The following is a 22,300-nucleotide window of genomic DNA, read 5'->3' as shown; positions in this document are numbered from 1 at the left end:
AGGTGATTCATTGTTTATCCTTTAATATTACCCATGTGGTGCTTGAAAATATATACAGGTAGTCCCCGGGTTACATACAAGATAGGGACTGTAGGTTTGTTCTTAAGTTGAATTTGTATGAACGGCTACATTATTTTAATAAATGCAATTAGGACAGATGTTTGTCTCAACAGATTATTAGGCAGCATGGTGTCAGTTACTGTATGAAAGCTCACTGAGAGCTAACCACAAACAAAGGAGAAAATAAAAAAAATCTTTATGGAGCTTAAACATTCATTAACTTCTGGAACAAGCTGTGCTTTAATATTCAAAAAGAAACAGCTGCAGAGTTTGTCTTGGTCATTAAGGGGTTAAAAGATGCTACAAATCAGCTCACCTCAGCTCCTAAGAGCACAAAAGTTCTGCAAGTTTTGCAAACCACCCCCCCCCATCAAGCCTCTGTCCTGCACACGAGCGAGCAGGGAAGTCCCGTTCGTATCTAGGAGTTGTCCTTACGTCGGTTGTCCATAACATGAAAACTATCTATATATAATAATATTATTATATATTATTTTTGGAAGACATTACCAGCTTAAGAAAGCCTTGTTTATCCCAAAAGAACTTATATACATACTTTATTAATGGAAGTTACTGTGAAATTAATGGCCCCATGGCAGAATTGTAACAATTTTTTTGTCTACAAGTGGTATACAGGCGTAAAGCTAAAGTAGTTGAGGCAAGTTTGGACAATGTAATTATTTTTTTTTCGGTATTTCTAACAATAGTTTCTTAGTTTAATAAAAAATATTTTAGAGTTTATTGCTTACTTCTGATAATATGTTGGTATGATATTAAAAGTCACAATTTGCTGGTGCTATCATGACAAATATAAATACGTACAAACAAAAAAACTTACTGCCATTTCTGAACTAAGCTTCACTGAGACTATTGTTTGTTTGTCCCAAATTACATCCAGTTCTGCGTGTTTGATGTGGACAACAAAGAATAAACCAATTTTAGAAATGGAAACATCATCATCTCTAGGCTTGTTTGATAAGCAATCTTGGGATACTTCAGTTCTGGCTTCCCCATCCTGAAGGGTGATAGTACTTTCCTAAAAATATATGTATAAGTATATAAATTAAATATTGTGCTTATAACTAATTGAGTGCAACAATACCTTAACACAGATTCAACATGTGAGAAGGGCAGTCATAGACAAATGGTTAAAGAAAAATGTTTCATGGGATTGTAATTTTTTTAAACTAAGTTTTGTATAAAACAGGTATTGGTGGCATGTATATAAAACTTCTTTTAAAAAATGAATAATTACAGTTGATTTATTAAAAATCTTAACAACATTAAAGTATATGAAAAAGACTTGGACAAGGTAACAAGGAAATAATGTCAGAAGCAAAGTAAAATAAATAATTTACTCAAGAAATTCTAGGTCATTGACATCTTCTTATCTCTTTTCAAAACAAGTCCAGTTCCACCTTTTTCAGTTTCTGACAGAGAAACTGTTCTGACATTTAAATGTAGGATGTACAGTGCCATGAGGGAATTTGGAGACTTGGCAACTAACATTGTTATTGGTTACCAACCAAGCAATCTGCCACCTTCATACCAATGCCATAGCCACAGGTTTGTCTTTATTATTTTGTTTCAGCTTCTCTTATTGAGATACCTGCCACCCAATTGCATCTGCATGTCAGCTAAACAGTTCATTGAGCTTGGGACCATTGGAGGATGAACAAGCATAAGAAAGTTTAAGTTTGCTGGTCTTTTTAAAATGAATGTGAAAGTTCCCAGCTCTGAAAACTAGTTTGGTGGTTAACCAGAAGAGTGATTACATTTTATATGTGACTGAAATACAAGATGCATCATAATAGCAACTTACAGAAGTTTGCAAAATAATTTTTCGCGAACATGTTAGACCCCCCTCACAGCAAGGCTCATTTTGCATTGATACTCTGAAAAAGCCTTTTTCTTCTCCCTGGATTAAAAAAAAATATTACATCGATTATTACTTATGTTGAAATGATAATTATTATTACATTACATTATTATTATTATTATTATTATTATTAATAATAAACAGGATTCAAATAGCTCCAGCGCTGCACAATAAATAGGGGTTGCAAATGACAGACAGGTGCAGACAGTGACACAGGGGGAGAAGAGGACCCTGCCTTGAAGAGCTTACAATCTAGGAGGTGGGGGAAGAATCACACAATAGGAAAAGGGATATGGAATTGTGGGAGGTATTGAGGGTTTTAAGAGACAGAAGAATTCAGGCAGGCAAGTTTGAAAAGATTGGTTTCATTGGAGAAGCAAAGAAAGCGGATGGGGGTGTATTTTACTACCAGGTCAGAAAGGTAAGTTGGACAAGAACTGTGGAAGGATTTGAAAGCAAACACAGGAGCTTGAATTTCATTCTAAGGTGAAATAAAAGCCAATAAAGAGAACTACAAAGAGAGGCAGTAGACAAGGAGGGGTGGAAAGGATGGATGAGTCTGGCTGCAGCATTCAAAATAGATTGTAGAGGAGAGAGTCGGGTTAGTGGAATACCAGAGAGGAGGATGTTACAGTAATCCAGAGGAGAGAGAATAAGAGCATGTACAAGGAGTTTGCTGGTCTCTGGGGACAGATAGGGTGGATGTTGCATAGGTGAAAGTGACAAGACCTGGAAATGTTCTGAAAATGGGGGGGTAAATGGACGGCACAGTGGCTCAGAGGTAACACTGGCCTTTACAGAGTTAATGATTTGGATTAGAAGGGGGTGATCAACAGCAGAGGAGAGATCTAGGAGGAGGAGGGAAAAGTAAGCTTTGATGAGGTCATTGGCCATTTTAGTAAGGACTGTTTCAGTGGAATGGTCTGTTTGAAAGCCAGACTGGAGTGGGACAAAGAAAGAGAGGTGGTGTTCAGGTAAGTGAGTCTTTTATAGACAAAGCGTTTAAGAAGTTTGGAAACTTATGGGAGAATGGAGATTGGATGGTAGCTAGAAGGTAAGGAAGGGTTTAAGGAGGGTTTCTTCAGGATAGGGAGAATAATGGCATGTTTGAAGGCAGAGGTGTAGATACCAGTAGGGAGGGAAAGGCTGACATCACAACACACCTGGTGCATAAAAAAAATATAGAATAAATGTGTGAGGCATAATTAGGATTTATAAAAACAATCAATTTCATACAGTAATATCATTTCCTAAATAGTTCAGTTAGCGCTGGAGCGAGGGTGGAGGAATGGACACGGAGTAGATCAGAAGGAACTGGGTCAAGCAGACAGGAAGTAGATGGAGATGATGAGAGAAGATAGGAGATTTTATCCAGTGTTACAGGGCTGAGGGAAGTTAATGATGATTTTCAGGTGGAAGGTGTGGATATGGTTGGAGTAGCACAGTGAGCAGAGGTGTCTGATTTTAACAATTTTTGAGCAGGGAAAGTAGTTGTGGGGGGACCAGGTGTGAGGCACTTGTTGAGAAGAGACTGTGTGGGTTGGACGCTTGAGAGCGTATGACAACGGAGATAATATTTTGTTTGGCAACAGTGTTAAAATGTTTTAGTCTGGCTTTGTAGTGAAGTCAGTGCTGATGCCAGATTTCCTTCACTTGCGCTCAGCTGTTGTTGTGCAAGGAGCTTTATTAGGAGATGTTATTTTAGAGAGGGTAGGGACTAAAGACATAAGGCAGTTTAAGAATAGATTGTGGTCAAGGTTACAGATTTCTCTCCACTATTGCCCAGGTCTGGGATGTGGCTTAGGGCAAGAATATGGGAACAAAGAGGCAAAGTTATTCAAAAATTGTGAAACTGGGCCAGGGGGCAGTAGACAACAGCAACAAAGAGGCGTAGGATGCAGTAAAAATGGACGGAAAGGACTTAAAAAGAGGTGAAAATGAGAGAGGGGAGGGTAGGAAGACTATTTATGTACAGTTAGGGGAGACTCACACCACCACCTACACGGTGGTCAGGACAAGATATATGAGTAAAGTGCAGGCCCTCATAGGAAAGTGCAGCAGCAGAGGCAGATTCAGAGGAGGAAAGCCAACTTTCAGTTAGAGCCAGAAAGTTTAGAGATTTAGAGAGGAGAAGATTGTGGATGGATGTTAGTTTACTGTCAACAATCTGGCATTCCATAAAGAACAGAAAGAAGGTAAGAACTTATTGGTTGGGTGAATGGGAATGAGGTTAAGGGAAGGGAGTTTCTTGCTTAAAGGGTGGGGAAGAGAGGGGCTGTGGGGGAGAGGGCAGGGTTGCTATGAGATGTCACCATCCAATAGCAGTAGCAAAAAATTGCAGGAGCAAAGACAGAGAAAGCAGGGAAGTGAAGGAGCAGGCAGACAAGGAGTTAACAGTCTGGGGGGGGGAGAGGGAATAGAACCAGCAAAGAGAGTACAGGGTGAATAATACATTGTAACTGATAAAGGTAAAACACTGTGAAACAATGTGGGAAACTGAAGTCCATGTGAGCAGCTGAAGTATGGGTTGTAGTAAGGCTTGTCAGCTTGCTGAATGTCAAGTGTGGGATTGGTGGTTTGATGAAAAGGAAGTTCAGGATGACAGCAGCAGAGGTTGTTTTGGAGTCTAAGTGGATACTTTATGCTGAATCAATCAAAGGCATGAGATAATAATTTCAGAGTGTAATGGTGTGTTCAATCTTCTTCCAATTCATGGTTCTATTCTTCTTATAATTTGGTCCTTAAATTTGGGCATGTGACCATGCCTGATGTTTAAACAGAAGTGCTTTGGGCCCTGAATATAAATAGACTGATGGAAGTAACAAGGAATCTGGGCGATCAGTTGAGCCTGGGTACAGGAGGGCTTAGCAGGGCAATAAATAGTTTATTACGATTCATGATATTACAATTATATGAAATAAGGCTCAACTTAATAAGCTGTGATGCATGGGTCATTTATCACCACCATCAAGCTAGGGCATTTTATCAGAAAATGTTTCCCGGTGGACCTGAATATTGGCTTCCCATAGGCTAGACCTTCCAGACCAGTGGTGCCTAACCTTCTTCATCTGGGGACTGTTGTTGACATTGAGATAAAACTTGCAGACCACAAAGCAAACAAACATTAAAGATGCATGTTTAAAATTTGAATAGTTTTCCTTTTTTAATGAAAATAAATTGAATGTTTCTAGTTATCATAATGTAGATGTCCCAAATAAAAGGACTAACAAAGCAAAAATGTATGCACTGACCATTTGATGCTCATTTTAATAATGTAACATGTTATTAGTGCGGTATACAAAACTAAAGCTATCATACAGTGCTGGCCAGTCATAAACTGCTCCTTGCTCACCATTCCTGTACCAAAGAGCAGGAACTAACACCATACAATTAAGTCAGTTTTTGGGGGCCACAAACCTTGTTTGTACCCAAAATCTCTGCAAAAAATGAAATTCAGGTGGAATTCTTGGATAGCCAAGGGGGAAATGTTCTTATTACTACATCTTCAGGTCCCTACATCTCTCTATTTTAGAGAAATGAGGGCTCTCTGAAGGTAAGTGTGACAGGGTAGCATTGAAAAACAGGTATAGTTTTTGTATCTCATGATGGTGCCTTAGAAAAAACATTTTAGGGGGAGTTAGCCACAAGAGTCTTGCACTTGCAGTTGCAGTTCCCTTTTCTTACAGAGAAATTGGGGTTCATTGAAAGTAAGGGGATAGCTATCTATGATGGGGTAGCATGATATATTGGTTATAACATTTTAATGGGGGGGGAAAGGGGTTTCCTACTGACTCCCACATTTCCAGTTACCAACCACTCTGTTCCAGAGAACTGGGGTTCACAGAAGGTAAGTGGCCAGTGTAACAGGCACCCCACCAGCCACTCAGTCCCTTGCACCACAGCGTCTGCCAATTTGACTCAAGGCTGCAGTGAGTGGTTCTAAGCATCTCCCTAGGCAGGGTTTAATGGCATGAGAAAGGGGTAACTGCACTGCAACCTCACTGCCAGTCTGAACACAGCCTTTATAAGTTGTGAATGAGCAAGTATAAATTTGGGGCACCACAGCACAGAACGAATTGAGAGTACTCTAATGCTCATTGTCATGGAAGTGCTCCCCAGGGGTCTCTAACATGCAAAACCTAATTTAGGGACCCTGTTTTTTTTAATAGCCCCCTTTATTGTGAAAATATTTATGTTTGTTATTAGGATTTTATGTTTAGGGGCTGACATTTGGTTTAGTAACAGCTCTCAGGGTCCCCTGTGTACCCTGATTTTTTGACAATCAGTAAAGATGTGTGGAGATATCAAGAGTTATACATGGCGGTAATGACTGCTTCATGACACAGACACCACTCCTATGCTGCTGCTGCTGGAGGGGTAGGATTGGTAGGATGATCTCACAGTACAAGGTGGGCGGGGAGCAGATACGGCTGATTCCCAGGTCTATAGTAAATGGCTACTTTCAGGGAGCTAACACTGAGCATGCTCAGGAAGCTCCCTCTCTTGGTAACACAATCTCATAGGGATACATAGGAGCACCCCATCCCCCCCCCCCCCCATGTTTGCATGGGCTTCCTTTGGGCACTCTGAATTACTCCCACATTCCAAAAACATGCAGTTATTCGGAATGTAGTTATTTGCCCCCCCCCTGAGGCCCAGGCAATTTTACATAGTCTACATATTTCATAATTTTACCAGGTGATTCTGCAAATAACACATTTCTTGACCCCCTTACTTATCTCTGTTACATAAAAGGCATTTGAAAATCTGATAACATGATTTGATATTTTAGTCTACAGGAGTTTAAAAGCACATATGATTTCTCACAGATGTTTTCCTGTTCTTGCAGAAAATGTACTGCTCAAAAAAAAAAAAAATAAAGTAATAAAGTAAGCTACAATATATTACATTTTTGTTCTTGGGTTAATATATATATTATCCAGTATTTAAGTAAAGCCCCAACATATTACACAGCGTTTCATGTCCATTTCATGTCACTATATAGTTTCTATATTGGGTTTCTATTTTTATTTGTCAAAAATGATAATGATCAAACACAAAAGAAACTTTCAAATAACAACAAACTTTCAAAAAATAAAGAAACCAGTCAATTGTTTTGAAAACCCCCATCATTTTGCCTTCCTTATTGACTAATATGCACTTTGTCAATCTTTAGAACCAATATTTTAGCAAAGCAAAATCTATAATATGTCTTTGCAATTGTAGAATGACGTAGATGGACGAACAGGTGCAAAAGTGCAAAACTAGAGAACGGAGATTGTAAGAATTACTCAAAAATGTAAATGAATGTACGAAAATGAGTAAATGATAAAAGTTAGAAGAAGGTAGAGATACAGGAAGATTGAAAGAGGTTCAATGAGGTGGAGATAATAGTATAGAACATTGAGTGCCATGTTAGTGCAGGGCATAAAGATGTAAAGTAGAAGTGGAATTGTGAAGTGTATTGTATAAAGGTAGACAGAAAGTATAGGAAAGTGATGGAATGGTATAAACTAGAATAGAACAGTGTAATTAGGCAGTTTAGGGTAGATAGTTTGGCAGGCACTTAGGGTTCATAAAAGCAGTAAGAAAAAGCAGATAAAAAAGTGCACAATGTTAAAATTGTAATGCAACAGCACCGATGAAGAGATGGGGTGTAACAATGGAAATTTAGTAGGAGAGGTCTAGTTAGCAGCAGCTCACAAGATAGCATTAGCTTTTCATTTCCCTTAAACATTCTAAAATTGTATATATATACTAAATAAAAACCAATTCATACTCACTTCAACTATGGTATATTGGCAATATCCACCAAAAGTATACCCCAGTCCATCAAAAGATTTGATATGTCCATCTCCATGTATGTTGCAAACACTCTCACATTTCTCTTCTGTACAGTTCCATTTTCCTTCGTTGCAGTTACTAAAACATAAAACACATTCTTAAAACCTGGCACTAAGATCAAGAAAAGCCATGACAGAAGTACATTTATGCTTTCTGACTGGCTAACATACAGATTTAAAAATGCACAGGTTTTTTAATGGTGTTCTCAACAGAATCTTATATGGTAAAAAATTCTAACAATAAACAAAACAACAAAAATAGTCTAAATTGCAGTCCCAATACACAATGACTTTTTGCTGTCTACGGGGACTAAAAACAACGAGTTTTTTTTTATTTTTTTTAGGAGTATATAGCTTTTTTTGCAGTTATTATATTACTGAACTTTAGATAATATTAATAACAGTGTTGGTGAAACAGCTGAGTGTTCGATTTGGCAGCTATTCGATCGAATAGTCTAATATTTTTTGGGTGATCAAATGCCTAATTCAAACACAATTAAAGTCTATGGGAGGGGGAATCTTTTTTTTTTTTTTTTTTTTGGGACTGTATAGAGCTGCAAAGCAATCAGGGGAGGGGAGCTGACAGCTCTAGCATAACTGTAGTATGTGCTTTTGGATAGAATTCCTCTATCCAAGAACACATACGGAACAGCCGTTCATTTGCAGTCACAGCTAATTGGAAGAACGTGCGTGCCTCCTCCAGTCAGCTGTGACCGCATAGTTCCTACGGTCACCGGGCTGTACTTATCAATGAACTGAACTGCAGAATAAATCTCAATGGTTAATTAACCTTTAGTGCCCGGGGATCGCAAACAGGAGGATTTCTCCATTTAGAGTTCATCTGCAGTCACAGCTGATTGAAAGCACTCGAACTGCCATTTTCAGGTCAAATATAGGGACAACCCGTATTTGAACACCAACACTAATTAAACCCATATCATTAACAGGATGACTTCAACAGACCTCTTTTACTGCTGGAAGGAAGAGTAAATTCCACAATGTTGCAAAAAAAAAACTGTAAAACTGTGGACCCAAACCCAGTGTATAGTTTTGTTTGTTTTACCTTTGCCTATTACTATATAAGTATAACATGCACATTAATGAACATTTCCCTAACCTTATATGTAGACAAATTGCTTGAATGCTTAAGAATTATTTAAAAATATATTTACCACTTTCTGCAAGATATACCGAGAGTAGTTCCACTACTATACTCATTTCCTCCATAAACACATGGGCACTCTTCAGGTGGGATACATTGTCCTCTAGAATCTCTAACCATACTTTTTGGACAATAACATCCAGGTTTGCAGATTTTATCTTGCTGCAAAAAAGCAACACACAAACACACACACATATATATATCATCAACACATTTGTTGTTCAAATACTTTCCAGTTTTAAAATCAAATATATGAGGGATTAGATCAGTGTTTATGAGGTTGTTAACATGAGGGAACCCCCTAAAATAACTTTTGGGTCTAAATCCTAACTATTTGGGACTTTATCCACATTTCACAATACAGTAGTATAGTGGTCAGTGGGAAGAATGTGTCTTACATTGCTGGCCAGTTGGAAGAATGACATTTTTACAGATAGCCAAAAAGATCATTGGTGTCATAGAACAGATACAGGATGAACTAAATCCAACCTTCCCACACTGACTAAAATGCACATTTGTTCAACTTACATGTATGGATGGCAGGTTTTTAGTCTTGCAGTTTAAGTCAACTCTTCCTTGAGTGTTGGGATATGTACAGTCAACATATACTGCTCCCCCTGAACATATGTCTGAAATTACATACAATATGTTATTTATGACATTATACTTTTTCAGTTTTTATTCTAAAAATATGGATATTTAATTAATTAAACTAGCACTACAGATTAAGATAAAGGAAATAATATTGTTTAGGATGTTGTACAATGGCAGGGTTAAAAAATACATAGTAGTCTAAAGTCTAAAAGAAAACAAAATCAAAGGTTTGTAACTAAATCTGTATGTGGCCATATTTTGAAAACAAAACATATGATGGATTAAAATATTTAATCAAATATTAAGTAAAAAAAAAGATCAGTAAGGTCATCTTAGTTCAATCTACTCATTACAGTAGTCATAGCAATTTCTTCAGTTGCAACAGGCCATGTTTTATTAAAAGGTTTGGAGTCCAAATCCCCAGAATTCCTGCATTAAATAGGTGTCTACTAGAGATAGGTGTCTAAATCACCTTTTTTTGCGAATTGCATGCAAATTAAAATGTTTTAAAATTGGTCAAACTTTGTAGCTGCATATATAGCTTTAGCTATTTTCATACAAAAGTATTTTTTTAAAGACCATCTCCATTGTCTAATGTAGAAACCTTCAGACAGACATGATCTTTTTATCAGTATAAAGATTTGTAAATTTGACTTGACTTTTGAGATTGATGAGTCATGATAAACATTTCTGTACGAAGATTACAGTTTCTATGTTCATAAAGAAACATTGCTGCTTTCTTTCATACATTTTTAAATAACTTAAATATAAAATAAACCTAAATTGGTATTGATAGTAAGGAAAAACATAACATCACACCACTTACTACACATGGCTCAGAATAATTAAGAAAAGTACAAAGTGTGTAAAAATGTGTTTTAATCTGAGTCACAAACAATATCAATTGTATGTCTTATTCCTAATACAAATATTTAACCTAAAAGTTAAAATACTTTACATTTTGTGGTGGTTACCTGATCCTTCTCACCCTCCCTGTTCCAAATATAGAGATAAATACTGACCTCAGACTAGTGGGCAACCTACTTCACAGATGATGATTTACACAAGCTTGGATGTCTTTTTTGCCCTCTCTGTTAAGCTGGTCATCTTTTATTCACACAGTCATATGTCATATACTTGTAGGCTGGTTTCAGGCTTCTTATTGGCAGAGTCAACATTACAGTTTTTTTTTTATCTTTTTATCAGTATAAAGATTGCAAAAAAAAATGCCATGCAGTTGCAGTACAGCATGGCCCACTAGTTAAAGGGATGGAAGAGCCACCTGTTCCAGGAGTGGCTGCAGCCCATGAAGAAGATTTCCTGCTTTTAAAAGGTCTACAGTAGACACTAAGTATGAGATTTGGAGGGTGATTCAGTTAGGTAGGTAACTAGTTAGGTATTTAGTTAATCTAAATATAATTTCACAGGATCTAGTTATAAAGCCGTGTCTCCAACATTTAACAGACATTATTTGGTGGAAAATCAATTACTGCTATATAAAACACATGGAAAATATTAAATAAAAAACAGGAAAATATTGTTAAATACAGAGTCCTACGTATTTTCATCCTTTAATAATAAGACTTTACAAAATACATTTATATATATAAGGAAAAAATACTGACCTTGTGTTTCATTATTCACATCACATTCAATTCTTCCACTATTGCATTTGCTGAAATAACATTTGAAACATTATTGATAATTTTATTGTGATACTTGTATATGATCAACTTTTGCCTTTAAATAATTGTATAAATTCATCTGATTAAACATTTTCAAAATAGTTATTATAAAAAAAGGGTTTTCCACAATTTTATAGCAGGCTCTTACCATGAGCTACCCTCTATGTCCATTTCTTTATGAGCTGGTATTACACCATAACGATGTTGGCAATCACAGTCTTCCTTAGGGACACAAATGTTCTCACTATTCAAATAGAGGCCATTTTCACATGTACACATTTCCACCCAAAGGCCTTGGGTATCACAAATATGAGACGTTGAAGAACAAGACGGGAAGCAGGACAAACAAGTAAACTGAAGGACCTGGTTTTTGGGGCATTCTTTTTCTGAAAAAAATAAAAACAATTACATAGACATGTCAGTAACATTTTAACATTTTTTTCAGTATTCAGTATGAGAATCAAAAAAGTAAAAAAAAACATAAGGTCCAGACTGGTACAGTTCAAGTACTGTGCTGAAACCTTGTTATGTTCCACGAACCAAAATTGTACAGCAGGTTCTATATGTTGAGTGTGAAGGTGTGTCTTTACAGCATTAATTAGATGGCATACCAGAGATCACCCAGATGTCCCAAAAAGTGGTTATATATGTAAATATGTTAAATATGTAAATGTGGTAAATATGTGAGCTGTATGGTGCGCCAAACACCTAGTGGTTGGTGGTAGTAACTGGTATCCAATTCTCATCGTGTATGATGAATAATGCCCTGGAAGTGCTCTGTTGTATCTAGGACCAAAAAAAAAAATTGGGTCTGTTGTCAGGGAGGACTCAGAACGTAAATATTTAGAAAATACTGCAAATGTGGCTCCTATCAATGGGTGTTTTGTTAATGGGGATATTACAGCTGGAGGGGCCCATGCCAAAGTTTAGGGATCTTAATCATTTATGAAATCTTTTTGTTCAACCCACTGAATTAAAGCTGAAAGTCTGCAGTTCAACTGCATCTGAGTTATGTCATTTAATTTATTTGTGGTAATGTACAGAACCAAAATTAAAAAAAAGTTGTCTCTGTCCAAATATTTATGGACCTAACTATATTAAACATTTTTTTGTAATATGGCAATGTTAGGCCACCTGGGCCAGGAGCCTTTCTTGTGGCAGCTAGGGTCACTGCTGATTGCAATTCCAAGAATGTGATGGGCTTATCTAAAAGCTCTGCACTCTCTTCTGTATGTTAGGGAGATTATTTTCCTTGAGGTAATCTGTAATGCTTTATAGTTTTTCAGTAGGTATAGAAGGAGTGGTAGAATGTCTGAAGAGCTTGGGCTATGTCAGCTGTAACATGGGAAGTTGTGCCAGAATGATCTTTAATACTAGAGATAAAGGTGTAAGTTTTTTGTGCTTATAGCTCAGGCTGGGGCTTTGCCACAGTGGTTAGCATTATATTGTCTGCATTTTCCCAACTGCCACCTGCCTTCTTGTGGTGTTAAGCAATAATTTGTTCATGTACCACCAGTAATTTAGTTTCCAACTCTGTTGAGTGTTGTTTTTTATGTTATGTTTTTGGTTGGTAGAGCTCAGCAAATAAGGTATCAAGTTTTCCTTGCTTGAGTTTTTTTTAATCCTGCTGCCCTGTATGAAGGGACCCCAGATGAAGCATTTGTCTGCTTCCTAAACATGGAAGGGGTTGTTGGTCGATCTGACGTTTTGAGTAAAAATGCCTTGAGGCCTGCTTCGACCTTGGAGACAATGTCAGGTGTATCTAACAATAAGTAACTAAGTAGCCAGGACGCTGTTTTGGTGGCGCAATGATCCACATCAACAGAGATAGATACCGATACATAGTCAGAGAAGGAGAGAGTATTAGTGGGATGGAGTTGTTTCACAAGGAAGAAGTCTATCCTAGAGAATGATTTATGCACAATGGAGTAGTAGGTATAGTCTCTGTCCACTGGGTGTTGTATTCTATCTACTAACTGATATGTATGTAGCAGCATCTTTAGTCTCTTGTGAAATGCAAATGGCAAGTGAGAGGTTCCTTTGGAGACATTCTAAGCTGGGTTTAAGACCATAATAAAATTTCAGCCCCATAACATTGTGCCTGTGCCTCTCTGTGCCTGTGCCTTTCCTCAACCAATGCCAAAAGTTGTTCCAGGAACAATAGCCGGTTTGTCTTAGAGAGGTATACATTTCCCCAACGTAAATACTTTATAATGTATTTTCCGCTAAACTATGGGGAACCTACCTTCCGGGTCCATGCATATAAAAGTGAGATTCCAGAGTAGTGGCTTTGTCATGATAACAATAACCCCTCTTGACTTTGAGTCTGGAGAGGTGCTATGGTATGCTGTTTGGAACTTCCTTTTGTGTAGGTAAGAAACTCTGTCATGATGAAAATGCGTCTCCTGCAGAAATGCCATCTGACAACGGGAATGATTTAGAGTGTTTAGTAGAATTTTTTTTGGTTAAAGAGTTGAGGCCCTTGACATTTATGACATTGAATTGTAGTGTCATCACTAGTTATATATTGTAGTACTTGAAAGAAGCTACCTCTAAAATGTGGTAGAGTAAACAATGTTGGGGAAGTGTTATTCAAGGCAAGCGGAGCCAGGTGGCCAATTGTAGTAGTAATAAAGATATGGGGGGTTGTGTTTATTTCCCTAGTTGTTGAACTTGATGGACTTATGTCTTGTTTCAACACGAAGGGTTAACAGCAAACCTGGAATGGATCTGGTCCAAGATTCAAAACATTTGCTAGCAAATAGCAAATGGCTTTGAAGAAATCATTTTTAGGTTTGCTGGATCACCCAGCTTCACTGATGAAAGTGTATCTTCTACTGCCTTGGAGAGCTTTAATAAATCAAGCCCATAATCTCACCCAATGTAGCCAAATAACCAGAAAATACTCATGCCAAGTCTATGGTCAAACAGAAGCAATGGATTGAATTGTATGACACCTTTGTCTCGGAAAATTTGGTTAATGTACTTATAAATTTTTTCAAGTAAACATTGGGTGTTTTAGTTTAACCTAGCACAGGGGTCTGCAACCTGCGGGTCCGGAGCCGCATGCGGCTCTTCAGCCTCCTTGTTGTGGCTCCCTTCGGCTGCCGTGGGGAGATCTCTGATGGGGGATCCCCTTCCTCCCAAGACACTGCGGAGGAGGGGGATTCCCTATCCGGTGTTCTAATGAAAAAAATCTACCAGTGAAATAAATCTACCATGGGGCGTGTACAAATGGGTGTGTACAATGATATCCCCCTCCTTTGAACCCCAATTCGTCTGAAATGGGGAGATGTACAAAACCAAAAATGTAGGTGCAAGTGGGGGACACCTGTGACTAACACCCCCTAAAATTTAATTGTTAGGCTATCATCAGAACATAAAGAACTCTGCCCATCAAAAAAATCTACCGTTACACATTGCTGGAGGCACCTGAACCCCAATTTCTCTGGAACAGGAAGGGGGTACAGGTGAACAAAATTAGAGGTGCAAATGGGGGACACCTGTGGCTAACCCCTCCTAAAAACTCCACCCATCAAAAAACCCCTACCCTGTTACACATTGTTCGAGGCTTCTAGCACCTAAACCCCAATTTATCTGGAAACGGGGGTACAAGTGAAAAAAATTTGAGGTGCAAGTACAGGACACCTGTGGCTAACACCTCCTAAAAATTCATAAAAACTCTGCCTATCAAAAAAATCTACCCTGTTACACATTGCTGGAAGCATCTAGCATCTGAACCCCAATTTCTCTGGAACGGGGGGAGGCGGTACAGATGACCAAAATAGAAGTGCAAGTGGGGGACACTTATGGCTAACACCACCTACAATTGAATCGCTAAGGCATCGTCAGAAAATAAAGAACTCTGCCCATCAAAATAATCTACCCTGTTACACATTGCTGGAGGCTTCTAGCACCTGAACCCCAATTACTCAAGATTGGGGGATACAGGTGAACAAAATTAAAGCTGCAAATGAGGGACACCTGTGGCTAACACCCCTTAAAATTTCATCGCTAGGGCATCGTCAGAACATAAAGAACTCTGCCCATCAAAAAAATCTACCCTGTTACGTTAGAAGCCTCCAGCTATGTAACAGGATGATACGTTAGAAGCTGGAGGCTTTTAGGGGCATAGTTCAGTGTTTAATTTATTTCAAAGTAGGCCTATACATGCACACTTGTTGTAACAGGTAAAATTAAAAAAATATTAAAACTTTTAAAAGTTTATAAACTGTGTTATGTTTTGCGGCTCCAGACTATTTTTCTTTAGTGGAAGAGGAGGCAAAATGGCTCTTTTGATAGTAAAGGTTGCTGACCCCTGACCTAGCATATTCTGACTGTTCATTGGTCCATACATAGTTACCTTTTGGGAAAAAAAAGTACAACAGAAGGTCTGTTGAGGCATACGTGGAGTTGTATACCTAAAAGCACATTTATTTCACTATGCCTATTTAGGTATACATAATATACGTCATAGGCTGGGATGCCTTTTTAAACAATATAAAAACATGTGAAGACATGTATAGATTACCATGAGTTACTATTCATCCTTATAGAGCGTGCATGAAAACTAAGCAAAAGAAACTTTTGAAAAAAGTGCACTAGATTCTTCTACATTGCTTATTAGTAAATGTATTAAAACAGGTAACTGAGTTAAACAGTTTGACAGTATAAGAACCATTTTTTGGTAGCATAGAAAAAGGGTTAGCAGTTTATTTTTTGCTTTCTGTATACCATTGGCAAAATTTTCATTGCAACAGAACAGGAAGTAACAGAATTTTAATAAAGTGAGGGAATTCACCACTTTTCTTTCCAGAAAAAGCATGCCATTAAAAGACTAATTCTTTTGATCTAGGCACAACTCAGCAAAAACCTTTGCCCTACCTCACTCTAAGCAATACTAAAAAAGCATTTGTCTGGACATACACTTTAATATATGGGTGTTTATACTAAATATGGTTGGTAACTTGATTGATAGAAGCTAGCTGTATTTCGGATTTAGCAAAAACTCTAACTAATGGGTTGGAAATCCTCAGATGGAAATGTAAATCAGGTAGTCATTTAAATTAAAGAGTAAAGCCAGGCTTTGATGTGGTGTTTCAACAGTCCAACAGCATATTCTCTGCCAATACAAGTAAGTTCACTTGACCGGAGTTTTAAGAGGCTAAAGATAGGATGGCATGCGGTGTTTTTTACACATAGCCTCTGCTTAACAGCTGTAACCCTGGCATTGTATACAGTTTTTCTATTAGTATCAATTATAGTAATTTTTAACCCAGGACTTACGACAAATGTCTTTGCGCCAATTTTGCAACAGAACTTGCTTTTCCGCACACTCATGCACATAATTCTCCAATGCGCTGCATAAACCAGCATTGATATCTTCACTTCTACAAGTTGAGCTTACACATCTCTGCAGTGAAAACACAAAAGTCAACAAATGAACAACACAATATCACAAAATGCAATTATTTGCAGAGATACATAGAAAAAAACAAGAGGAAATACTGTATAGTAGGAAGTATAGTATAGTAAATTATTGAAAAGGCATGGGTTAGGTTTATTACAACATTATTTGATTCCACAAGAAAATAACTTTAAGTAATTATTAACAAATAAATAATCTGATAATAAATAATTTGATTTGACAGTAAATACAATATGTAATACTTGTCAACTGTGTGTTTTGTGTTACCAGTCAATGCATTGGTAACACAAAGCACACTGTACCAGTAAATGATTTTACTTAGTTATTGACTAAATCAGGTAAAGAATTAAGCAATCTGCATCTATTTGGGCATACTATACCTGATAGTGTGATTCGTAATTCACATATAAATGGCATTTTGCAAACTCCCCTGAAGGATTTTTTAATTCAGAACAATGTTGTTCAGCAAAAATTTCTGAAAAAAAAGGGTAAATAATTAAGTCACAATTGTTGCATGGGTTGAACAATATCATGTGGGCATTCAGCACATAAGGTTCTCTATTTTAATATTTATCAGACTGATGATTTCAAGTACAATGATTTGACTGAGTAGATTCTGACTGGTCTGACTGGAATTGTTAATGGGATACTGGTGTATGCTTTTTTATTATGCTATGGGGGAAAATTATTTGTATTATTTTAGTGCATTAGCCATATCTAAGGTCTATGCCTGGACAATATGTTTCTATTAATGTAATAGAAAGCTAGAATTTAGAAATCAGGCAGATTTGCCTAGGGCTGGAAAATTCTCAAAATACATTATATGACAATTGTGATCTCTAGTTCTTTTAGAGTAATTCATATATATGGATATATACTTGTCTGCCGACAGCCACAGAAATATTACTTTTTGCCTGATCTGACAAGTAATTCTGTTTTTTCCATGGGTACTGTCACATGCCCTTCCTAGCTATCTTTGCCAAATTGTGTCTATAATTGCAGAAAATTGTCTGCTCGTGGTTCCTCTTTCTCCATTCACTGCAAATGCTTTACCCTGTACACTCAGGACATGTACAAGTATAGGTATTCCTCATTTAACGACTTACCTGATTAGTGACCACTCGCACTTACAACTGGTCCTCTGACGAGTACACTGTACATGAACTGTTCAGTGTACAGCTATGCAGTGTCTCCTCTTTATTCTTCTGAGCTTTACCCTGCTTCCTGTGTAGGGATCTGGGTCTGCAGGCTGTCAGTGAACCTGTCAATGACATACTCTGCTTGCTCTCAGCTCTGCAGAATAGCTCTTTTCTATGGTCCTTGCTCAACAACCAGTTTGCATAATGACCAGGTTGCTAATTACCAGGAACCAAAGCTGGTCGTTAAGTGAGGACTAGCTGTACATTTTTTATCGAATGCAACTATGTCTAAACTGTCAGCAGAAACAAGTTAGAAAACTAGTTATCTGCAGCTAAATCAATCCATGCATAGAGACCTATTAAGGGAGAAGGTGTTCTTAGTCTGCGTTTAGCATAATTCAGGAGTTTCTGTAACACAGAGACTAGTAGTAATAAAGGTAAATGATCAATTCCCCTAGCCAGATGACTGGTCGCCTTCTCCTGTTGCCAGGAAGGCTCCCTAGCATATAGAAGTACAGAGGACTAATCCCAGGTGAGGGATTATTATTCCCTTAACCAATCATTGGCACTTGCACCCAGTGAGGTAGGGATAAAGAAAAATATAATCATATAAAGATTTAAATGAAGGTGTTGCATTTATTACAAGGTAGCAGCTTAATCCAAAAATCTCTACCACTGTTGTTCTCAATTAGAAATTGCAAAGAATAAACCTGACCCCAACTACTGTTTGAGTGTGGGTCGGTATAGACATAACATCTCCTTCAACCGTAATAAATCTTTGTCAAATCAATGCAATATAGTTGCAACTGGCTTTACAGAATTTTAGGTGCAGGGGTCAAAAATGTATAGGAAAGCTGTCATGTAGTACGGAATAAAAAACAGCCTGTTTTGTGTCCTAATATATCACTAATTTGCTTGGTATGACCCCTTATGACTCTATATTTGAGTAATGGTTAAAAAGAAATTTACAACTAAAGTGGGTATGTATTCATATTGCACAATTCTCTATAACCCAGTCATAAGTCAAGGAGTTTATTTATGTTATTGTTCATATAAAAAGCTCTGCAATTATTACCACTGAAATATGCTGAAAGATTAAATAAAGATATATGAAGTGAAAAAGTCAACCCTCCATGTGTGATTTATTAAAGAATAAAAGAGGGAGTACGAAAGGGGTATTTTAAAGTTCGGCTTCCCAGGTGATGGTGCTGATATGACTTGCAGTAGTATGTCCTGCTATATTTTTTGAATTTACACTAAATGCAATAGATATTTAGGAGGAAATACTGACAAATAAAAGTGACCATTTGCAAACACAAGTTGTAATTGTTCAGAAAGTAAAAAAAAATATTTTTGTATTGAAAAACATAACAGCAATGTGGATCTACCTGGAATTTAATATTAGTATAACTGGCAGTGAAGATAGTGGGCAGCATATTAGAACTGTAAAGTATTCAAAAAGACCTATACTGTGAAAATAAAAAACTTGCCATTGTGGAACCCATTCTAACGAAACCTAACTGTTCAAAATGGAATCCGATCATTTGGTAGTCTTCAGTAATTTCTGTCACATACCTGAAACAAGCATGCAGCTAACTAGGCCACAATTACCTGAACATTTAAAATGCATACTCATTTTGGGTCAGCGATTTTCAAAGTAATAAAAAATGATCAGAACAATAAACAGGCAAACTGTATCTTTAGAACCAGCTCAGTAATGGCTACTTCTATAATCACTTAGTTTAGGTCCACTTGAGTTCCTGTGTTTACCCATGAACCTAGTAGCTAAAAAAGAACAACTTGGGAACTATAAATAATTATGGGAACATAAATTAGGATCAAGCATCAAACACCTGCTTTAAATTATTTAGCCCAGTCTAGGTAAAGTTAAAATTGAATTTGCTTATCTCAAACTATACCAATTATAGAGCCATCTTGGTTAAGAGGATGCATTCTTTTCCATTACTCTCTTAATTAAAGTACATTTAAAGAACAAATAGAAAAATCCTAAAATGCAATCTATTATGGACTTTTACAAGTTCCAAATTAAAGAATGAATGTGCAAGACCTCCAAAAAAGCTACTACTGCAATCATCGAACTGGTCTTGATACTATGCAATTCAACATGTTAGCAAAATATATTATGATAACAAAACAATATACCTTTATCCATGTTAATGCACTTAGGTTCTTCTGTAGGAGGACATGCATTTTGTGCCCAAGATTCATAAAAAGCTGCTGGAGAAGATTCCACCATGCCACTACTGCTTTTAAAGTCATCTTTTGAAATATGATTGTAAGAACCACAAAGACCTTAAACAAAACAGATATTGCTTTACCCCATGCTGATTATACATTGAGATTAATAGTATGCTTACTCTTAAACATAGCTCTTGACAGAGATATAGGCCCTGATTTACTAAAGCTCTGCAAGGCTGTAGAGAATACACTTTCTTCAGTAAAGCTGGGTGACCTAAAAAGCCTGGAATAGATTTCCTAAAATCATTTGCTATTTGCTAGCAAATGTTTTGAATCCTGGGCCAGATCCATTCCAGGTTTGCTGGATTACCCAGCTTCACTGATCAAAGTGTATTCTCTCCAGCCCTAGAGAACTTTAATAAATCAGGGCCATAGTCTCGTACCCTGTATGCATCAACACAAAAGAGAAAATTCAGTTCTAAAGGTACTTTTAATTAGCTGATTCAAAAGCTAGATAGTATATTTTATTGCTAAAGCAAAACCTAATTTTCACATTTATTATGAGCTTAAATGCATTGTAATGCACACTTTGCCACTTTTGTGCTGAATCTTGATGTAGTCAACTGTAGTGACAATAGGTTGAACAAAACCCTTAGACAGCACAGTAGCAAAGGATTTACAATGTAGGTTCAAAACCATGATAAAGTGATAGACAGTGGAGAAAAAGGGGTGCATAAATGAAGCAAGGTCGGTCCTAATTCTTTTCTACAACCCCACAAATGTATTTTTTCTCATCTTATCTAAAGCTGCAGGCTGAAGCTAAAACACCAAACATAACACTTAAAACATAATACAGCATTTGTTATGCTTTGTGAATTAACATTTTAAGTCTTTATCTCACAAGTCATTACATTACCATAGACAAGATCCCTTTCTTTTTCTGTGTCATTATTTGTACTTTTACATAGGTTTATTATCTGCAACCTCTATCTATTGTATAGTGCTGCATAATATGCTGCCACTAAATGAAAGCATATACTTATAAGTTGCCCATGCTTTAACAACCTTTGCAAGTTGATAGTCACAATCCTTATCAGTAAAGTCCCTCTGCAACCATTTGGTTCTTTGTATCTGACACTGGAATATCTGGCAATACCTGGCAATGGAGAAAATTTTGAGTACTACGACACTTTCTATCGGTCTCACTGGTATATACTGAATCTGGAGTTTAGCAATCAGGGACCTGAGCTAAATATGAGATGACTAGCTGTATCCTGGTACAGGTTATGCCCATTGCTCACTGTCTCCATACACAAATTATTTGATCAGCCATGCAAATCAGTTTACTGATTTACTTTAAAATATACTATTGCTGATCTATGCCATCACCAAGCTTTCTTACCTGTTGATTCTGAATACCCAGATGGAACTGAGATGTAGATTTGCATGGTAGGATGATGTTTTACCATAAGTTCTACACTATTATTTATCTTGACATAAATGTGTTCAGCGTGTTCTTTAACATACAAATGATCTAAAAGAAAAAAATAATATTCAATAGTGATTATGAAATAAGCATTTGATGGATGCCTGCATTTTGCACTAAGAATTATTCTAATATATTTTACCTGACAGGTGATGGACTAAGTCCATATCTGTAAATGTGCCATCTTTAATCACAAATGAATGTTCATCATCTACCTGAAGTGAAATAATAATAATGATATTATTAAAAATAAAAACAAAATAAAAACAGGGTTTGGTTGCATTTGGACAAATATTGTTACTCTATAATGCAATGCTGCAAAATGTTATTTTGCAGAAACAGAATTAGTGTTAAAAAAATATTTCCAAATGTATTTACTAGGATCAAAAAGCACCTACTCTTATTTCATGAATTTTTTCTTCTGCATTTAATTGGTGTTTAAATCATTTTGCGAGCATCTATACTGTTTTGATAAATAAGGAATATGATACATTTTTTTTTCATTTCCCCACCACTATTCCCCCACTTTCTTGCTGTTCTGGCATTATTTTCAACTAAAGGATCAACTAAAGGGAATATCATATTTTTTATTTACCGTATTTTTTGGCGTATAAGATGCACTTTTTCTTAACCAAAACTGGGGGGGGGGAAGTGGGTGCGTCCTATACGGTGAATGCAGGTTTAAAAAATAATTAAAACCGGTAACATACTTACCCGATACCGCGATACCGCGATCCTGCGTGCTTCTCGTCTTCTCTCCTCTCCTCCTGGCTGCAGCGCGTGTCTCCGCCTTCCTGCAGACCCAGCGAGGAGAAGCCTGCACACGCG

The sequence above is a fragment of the Pyxicephalus adspersus genome, chromosome 2 (assembly GCF_032062135.1).
Source record: "Pyxicephalus adspersus chromosome 2, UCB_Pads_2.0, whole genome shotgun sequence".
NCBI classification, from domain to species: Eukaryota; Metazoa; Chordata; class Amphibia; order Anura; family Pyxicephalidae; genus Pyxicephalus; species Pyxicephalus adspersus.
The sequence above is the reverse complement of the archived record's forward strand: the minus strand, read 5'-3'. Positions refer to the sequence as shown.